The sequence below is a fragment of the Petaurus breviceps genome, unplaced genomic scaffold, assembly GCF_028583685.1.
Source record: "Petaurus breviceps papuanus isolate PSGF00001 unplaced genomic scaffold, PetGlider_PUasm1.0 90644, whole genome shotgun sequence".
NCBI lineage: Eukaryota > Metazoa > Chordata > Mammalia > Diprotodontia > Petauridae > Petaurus > Petaurus breviceps.
This window is the reverse complement of record NW_027187298.1, coordinates 4,417,310-4,425,578: the sequence shown is the minus strand read 5'-3', so window position 1 is coordinate 4,425,578 and position 8,269 is coordinate 4,417,310.

The following is an 8,269-nucleotide window of genomic DNA, read 5'->3' as shown; positions in this document are numbered from 1 at the left end:
TATGCATTATGCAGAAGTTCCCTACACAGATGAAATCTGAGGTCCAGCTCCTATCCCTTGAGTGCTAAATGAGGATAGAATGAACCTTAAAAAGGAGGATAGGTTTCTGAGTGACCAAAGTGAAGGGAGATCTGAAAGTGGCAATAGAAATAAAGAACCAGTGTAGTGATTGCAGGGGTCTGGGGGAGGTAATAGGGAAAAGTCAGTCATTGTGGGAGAGGATAGGCAGAGTTGCACTGTCATCCGTGAAAAGCTATGTCTCTGTGAGTATCAGTAGATGGAAGAAACATAATCAAATATGCAAAAGGAAGGGAAGTTTTTTAACTATGAAACAGGAATTACAGGGGTCAAGTGTCTATGTAAGCGTGTATAATCAAATTTGAACTCAGGGAGGTGAGTCTTCTTGATTCCTGGCCTGGCAATCTATCCACTAGACCACCTAGCTGCTCCAAATATTCTGTCTAATATTTAAAGAATTTGAACAGTAAACATAATTTTAATGATATATTTAATGTCTTTCCTCTCCAGAAGGAGAACAATATGTTAAAGTTGTTCATGACAGTCTGAAAATAGGAGGTATCTACCCTTCAATTACAGCATCTAGATCACTAGTGTGTTTTATTTGGTTTTTTTTTACACACTATTAGTACAAAGTATAAGACTGAGGGTCATAGAATTAAAGATAGAAGATATGTTAGAGGCCATCTAGTTCAAACCCACCTCACCTTATCTTACAAGTGAGCAAAATGAAACCCAGAAAAGGTAAGGAATTTGTCCAAGGACATACAGGTACTAGGTAATTGAATAAGGATGTGAACCCAAATTCATTGCTCTTTCCAAATATAATTTTGCTTCCATGACTGCAAAATGGTTCATATAATGTAATTATCATCAAATAGATCAAATGACTCACTTTCCTGCACTCTTACCTAAAGAGGATTATTTGTTTTGCTTTTTTTTCCCAGTACCTGATATTCTATTTCCCACCTTCATGCCTGTATGATCAGGTTGTCCCTCATGCCTGGAATTCTATTGCTCTTTACTTCTACCTCTTGAAATCACTACATCTATTCATCAATTAATTCAAATTTACTCCCTCTGCCCACACTTATTAGTTCTGCTCCCCAAATTATTTCATATTTACTAATCTGTGTATATTTTGTTTCCTGTCAGTAGAATGCAAGTTCCTTTGGTATCAGGGAGTGTTCTCAGGTTTTGTCTTAGTGATGGATGTCTGATAAATGCTGGCTAAATGGAACAGAATAGAATTGAAAGGGGAGAGACATGTTTTAATGATATGTAAAAAAAAGTGCATCAACCTAATACAAATTTGACCATGTTTCACACTTACAAGGGATTAATTTAGTTATTATATCACCCTCCACAGTAAGTTATCTTTTTAACAGGTACCATTCTTGTACCATAAGAAGGGATGGAATAATTTCTTGGTCTAACATAAACAGTGAAACCTTACCAACTCTTCTAGGACCATTTCCAAAGAAAACCCTCCAAATGAAGCCTGTATGAAAGCTATATGAAATAAAGCAGTTGATTTGGAATTGAGAAAAGAAAACAGTTTCACCAGGGAATTCCCTTTCCTGCCTCCCACTCAATCCCTGGTTTGCCCTTTCATTGACCCTTAAAAAAAACGGTTTTCTACCTCAGAAGACTAACGGCTTTAAATTTTAAGTTGTTCCTTCCCCTGGCTGCCTGGAAATGGAACTACCCACCCCCACAACAGATTCCATCTCAATGGCCTGGCTTTTTAAAATAAAGGAGTGCCTCTATCGTTGAAGAAATTTTTGGGGAAGGAATCCTGACCAATATGCATGTCCATTCCCCACTCCTCCCTCCAACAGTAGGGAAGTCACACATCCAGCCAGGCAAGAACCATAGAAGGATTTTGACTGGAAATCTATTGCCCAATCCACTCCTGAACAACTTCCTCTATCAGGAAAGGAGTGTAGGAATCTGATAATGAAGAAATCACTGTGCTAATATTGAAATCACCTGACTTTGATTTTAAAAAAGAAATCATTACTTGAGCTGCTTGCATGGGAACCCCATTCAAACCTTAGAAGTCAGTTTTCCCCAACTTATCTAAATCCATGGAGCCTCCTTGGCTTTTGCCTAGCTCTGACTGACTTCAAAGAGCCCCTATATAGTTATTAAGTGGGATTAGAGACTAAGATGTGGATGATAGGATAAAGAGATTAATCTTCTTATTTGGCATTGCCATGCATAAGTAAAAACAAAAAGTCAAATGTACATGTCAAAACAAAGAACATGAAACCAGAACTTCATCCTATAGCATCATGGAACATTCAAAGATACAGTGACTTTATGAATTAATTGTAGTTGAATTCCACTTGGGAAACCGTATGATACAGAAATTATATTTTCAGAAATAGTAAATTTAGTGCTTTATGTGACAGTCTAAGATTCTAATCAGCAGAGAAATTCCCCAAATGGCAATGGTAGAAGGAAGTCCCTTACTTTGTAGTTCTTAAATCAGCAAAGTCACAGTTCCAGATTGTAACCTAGTCCTTATGAATTATGGTTATCTTCCTTTCCTTTACACCTAAAATAAACTGGCTTTATACCATAGAGAAACTAAAAAGGATCAATCATCCAACAATTATTTATTAGGCACCCACTGTGTACCAGGAGATATTTTAGGCATTGGAAGTATAAACAAAAGGGATGAAACAATTCTTACCGTCAAGGAGCTAATAATATAACCTAGCAAAAAAAAGGGATGAATATAAGCATAGGGAGAGGGCCTGGACTGGTGATTTGTTTGATAAGGAATTGCATCTATTAATGCAGGTGAGCCTTATCTCTGCAATTTAGAGTCTTAGAGGTTGGCCTATAGCAACAAGAGGTTAAATGGCTTGCCCAGAGTCACTCAGATAGGATATGTCAAAAACAGGAGTTGAACTCAGGTCATCCTTCAATCAGTCAATCAATTAAAATTTATTAAGTGTCTATTATGTGCCAGGGACTAGGCTAAATGCTAGGAATACAACAAAAAAGACCGTCCCTGCCCTTAAGGAGCCCCAATTAAGTGGGGGAGACAACAAACAAACAAATATGAACAAACAAGCTATATACAGGATAGATCTTGGTGTTGTCCTTTGTGCTCAGAGACGACCAAAAGGATATCATGAAGTCAAGGTCAAAGGACAGTGTGTCCAACTGTAGCTGATCAGATCAATATGAGTTTGGAAGGATCTATCATAGATTGGGCACAAATAACCCATTTGAACAATTGGGATGAAGATGTTTCTAAATTTGAACATCTCACATTTCTTTTTTTTTTTTTTAAAGCAATCGGGGTTAAGTAACTTGCTCAAGATTACATGGCCAGTTATTTCTGGGTGTGGTGCCAAGTGTCTGAGCCCACATTCGATCCCCAGGTCATCCCGACACTGGAGCCGGTGATCTTACTCGCTGAGCCACCTGGCCTCCCCTACATCTCACATTTCTTTTGAGCTACAGTACTTCTGCTTGACTCATAGAGCATAGTACCTTCTTTGATGCAGGGACACCATACTTATTGGTCTTGGGCCAGTGTTTCCCACCTCTCACAATCAATACCAACATTCTCCAGAGAGACCTTGAGAGTATCTCTGTATCACTTCTTCTAACCTCCATGTGAACATGTTTGTCTTGTGTAAGTTCTCTGTAAACTAGTTTTTTAGGCAAACAAAAATTTGGCTGTTGAGAAACATGCACACATTTTCAGAGCTAGATCAGTGTTTGGGAGGCTCTGAAAGAAAATGTGGGAGAGAATACCAGACTGAAGGTCCAAGAGCCATTGTGATGACTTCATTGTTGTATGACTGTAAAACCTTGACAGTGTACCAGTTCCATGCCAGGAAAGTTGAGAAGCTTCCATTTGCATTGTCTTGAGATTCTAAAGTTCGCCTACTAAAATGAAGCAGCAGACTCTAAGACTGCCTCTCCAGCTGAGCTCTTAAGCATTCAAACTTTATTTCAGAGAGCACAATTCCCGTAGACTGGCCGTGTCTTTCAAATGAAGACATTTTGAATCTTGTAGACAAGTATATTTACCTCGGTGGTACACTTTCTAGGCATATACACATGGATGATTGCGCCTGGAAAGCGTGCAACCGCCGGGGCGTAAGGTATAAACAGATAGTGGAAGGGCATGTGTCTGTGTGTCTGTGTGTGTTTGAGTGTGTGGGGGCGGGTTAGATTATGAAGGACTATGAACACCAGGCAGTATTTTATATTTCATCCTAGAGATGATAGGAAGCTGCTGGAATTTACTGAGTGGGGGGAGGGTGTTAAAAAAAAGACCTAGTTGTAAATTTGTCACACCTTGGCAGCAGATCAGATGTTGCAGTGGAGGGAAAAGATAGTGAGGAGTCAGGGATGACACCGGAGGGCCTGGGAGAAGGGTGAGAAAGGTGGAAATACTAAACAAATTAGTAGTTGCTAATAGCCTCAATCAGATGAAATCGAGAAACTAATACAGGATAATCCTCTTCATTTTTTTTTAACTTTAAAAAAAATAAATTTATGAATACATTTTGTTTTGACAAAATAGATTCTTCCTAGACACCCAAACAATGCCTTCTACAAAGTACACTCCATAAATACATATAATGCACAATCCCTTAAAAATATGATTCTGATTGATGGTACATGTCACTTATTTTTAATTTATGGATCATTTAAACATGGGAAAGATAGAGTCTTTAACTTTGTTAGTGCAGCCTGGCACACAGTAGGTGCTTCAAGTTCTTGCTTGATTTATTGAATGTGTGGAAGTGAGATCAATCATCACTGATTTTATTTACCTTTGTGGTAATCATTGTATATATTGTTCTTTTGGCAGTGCTTTCTTCACTCTGTATTGTTCTGTACAAATCTTCTCATGTTAAATAAAGATGGTCCTCTTTAGAAGTTTGTGTCTGTTTTAAATTTCTGAGCTTTTTTTAGACTTAGTGTTTTTCTTTCTCTGAACTCATTAGAAAATTGTCATTTTTCATTGCTGTCTGACTGACACCTACCATCCTCTTAAATGTAATTGCCTACTTCTAATTGTGTGTGTGTGTGTGTGTACATGTGTGTGTGCCAGGGAAGCAAATAATCACATATCTTTAAAACTGTAACAGAAAAGTCAGCAGGCTCCAAGAGAGTTTGAAAGGCTCTTCATTAGGTATAGCGTGTAACCTTTAAAGATAATAACACTTGTGGCTAGCAAAGTGCATAGCAAATATTGTGTGCTCATTTGATTCATAAGAACCCTGTAAGGTAGGTGTTATTATCCCCATTTTATAGATGAGAATGGTTGAATGACTGATCTAGCTACTAAGTGTGAGATAAGATTCAAACTCAGCTCTTCCTGACTCCAAGCCTAGATCTCTATCCCCAGTACCACCCAGCTGCCTCTAAGTCCACTATGCCACTCTGTTTGCCTTTCTGTTCAGAGATTATATTAATCTGTATTGTGGCTGCTTAGAGGCTCTTCTTCCTCTTTCTCATCTATTCTTTCTATCTGCATCTGTCTACTGGTGAGATTTGCTTTTTGCTCTGCTTTTCAACTCCTATTGATCACATTTAAATAGAGGTCAATGCCATGGGAACTGGGACTGGAGGCATGAGGTGGGGCAGGGTTTTTACATTCCCAAACCTATTCCTGGGTTCTTTATAATAGAAACAAAAGGAATGTAGAGCTGAAAAGTGCCCTAGAAAACTAATGCAACCCTCTCATTTTACAGGAAAGTGAGTCCAAAGGAAATGACTTGACTTGCGCATTTCAATGGACAAGTCCATTCCATATGGCCAGTTAGAAGTAAAGCTAGGACTAGAGCCTGGGTGTCTTCCTCCCCTTCCTCCCATTCCTGTTCTTTTCACCATGGCATATCATCTTAGTGAGCCAAGCTGCTTCTGCCATAATATTCTCATAAGGCCAGTATATTTAGTTTAGAATACAAGCAACTGGGCATAATTAACTAAAGAATGGTGGGATTTAGGTAAATTTTACTTAGATCATTTGTTGCTGTTCAATTATCTCTGTCATATCCGACTCTTCATGACCCCATTTGGGGTTTTCTTGGCAAAGATCCTGGAGTGGTTTGCTATTTCCTTCCCTTCTCCAAATCATTTTACAGATGAGTAAACTGAAGCAAACAGAGTTAAGTAACTTGACCTGGATTACACAGCTTGCAAGTGTGTGAGGCCAAATTTGAACTCAGGTCTTCCTGACTCTAGGCCTGGTGTTCTCGTCACTGTGCCACTTAGTTGCCACAGAGAGATCACAGGATCATATATTTAAAGCTATTAAGGGGCTTAAAGGACATCAAGTCTACACTCTCACTTTACATATGAGAATAGTGAGGCAGCAGAAGTTCAAGTGACTTGCCCAGTATTATATAGCTAGTGTCAGAGAAAGGATATGAGCACATATCCTCTTGATTCTCAGCGCCCTATCCATGTGCTCATCTCAATAACTACTTTTTTTTCTAAAGTATTTAAGCTGTTAACATGTCAACACTTTAAAGAATCCATGAGTTCAAAGTTATCAGTATGAGTGTAGTCTCCATGAATTCTGATCACAGGTTCCTTATAGTAAAATGTCTTCATGAGTTGCTATAGTCATATATTCATCACAAGGGAGCCAATTCTTCAGTGAAGAGACACCACATATGGTGGGGGGTGATCCTGGGTTCTTGGAGTCAATGTTAGCAGAGCACAAGCTCTGCCAAGTCCTACCAAATCAGAAAGGTTTCACATGTGACCCAATAAAAGAATGAATATCTAGCTCGGAAGACCAATCTCCCTAAGTTCAGAGAGACTCATCATTGGATTCATGTCAGGCTGATGAATTATTTGGCAACTGTTTGGAAACTCTTCCAATCTCAATAGCTAAGTCCTAGGGAAGTTATGATATGCATTGTTACAGGGGATCCCCACACCAATGAAATCACAGATCCTTGAAACATTAAATATTAATTGCATATACAGTTGCAAAATGAATGTGATATTCATAATTCATAGTTTAGCTGTCTGCCAATTCTTGGTCAAGGGTATCCCCTTTAAATATTAAGTTCCTAGGAGACAGAATTTACATTTACTTTATTGCAACATATACCTGTAAAGGCTTAATACATAAAGGGACAGGCAACTTAAAGGAAGAATTGTATACTATTGAATAATCAGAAATCAGTTCAATTCAATGAACATGCATTAGATTCTTACTGGTTCCCTCTCATCTCTAGGCTCAGATATAAATTTTTCTCTTTGGAATGTAAAGTTCTTCACAACCTGATCCCTTGCTATCACATAATCTATCTTCTACTTCCTTCCCTTTGCACTGATACTGTATTCCATGCATGGAATGTTCTCCCTCCTTACCTAAACCTCTTAGCATCTCTAATTTCATGTCTCAACTCAAATGTCACCTTCTGCAGGAGACTTTTTTTCTATCTCCCAGCTGCTAATGGATCCCCTCTGAGATTAAATTTATCTACGTTATATGTATCTTGTATATATCCATTAGATTGCAAGCTCCTTGAGGATGGGCACTAACTTTCACTTCTTTTTGTATTCCCAATGTTTAACATAGTACTAGGCACATAGTGGGAGCTTATTATGATCAATTGATTGATTAGTTGACTGATTGTTGATCGATAGTTTATTGATGGTTGATTGATATATTAGTTGATATATCCCTAGGTTCTAGGGATAGAAAGACAAAAATGAAACAGTCCCTGCTTTTGGATCTTGAATTTATTGGAAGAAATAAGAGGAATAGGTAGTGTAAAAGATGTTGGACTAGGATTTAGGGGAACCTGGTTCCAAGAGAATGTAGGTAGATGCCATCTGAATTCTGTACATGCATACTCCATGCCGTGCCCAGCACTTGACACATAATAGATCCTTAAAAATGTCTGCTTGCTTTCATAATTGATTATTCTAGTGTCCATACTACCATTAACTTTCTGTGCAACCTTGAATCTAGCCTCAAGAGCTTCACTTTCCCTAGTCATAAAATGAAGTGATTGAATTAGATGACTTCTAATTTCTAATACTAATAATCTGCAAATCAAACAGCACAAAAACAAACAAAACCCTCAAAGACAGTTTCTTAATTAAGAATCTGAATCACATTAATTCTACTCAATCGGTTTTTGCTTTTAAGTTTCAAACATTAACAATAATAATATGTATTTATTACAATGTTTTTTTCTCTTACAATGAGGAACTTTAACTTTCCCAGGAACATCAAGGAAAA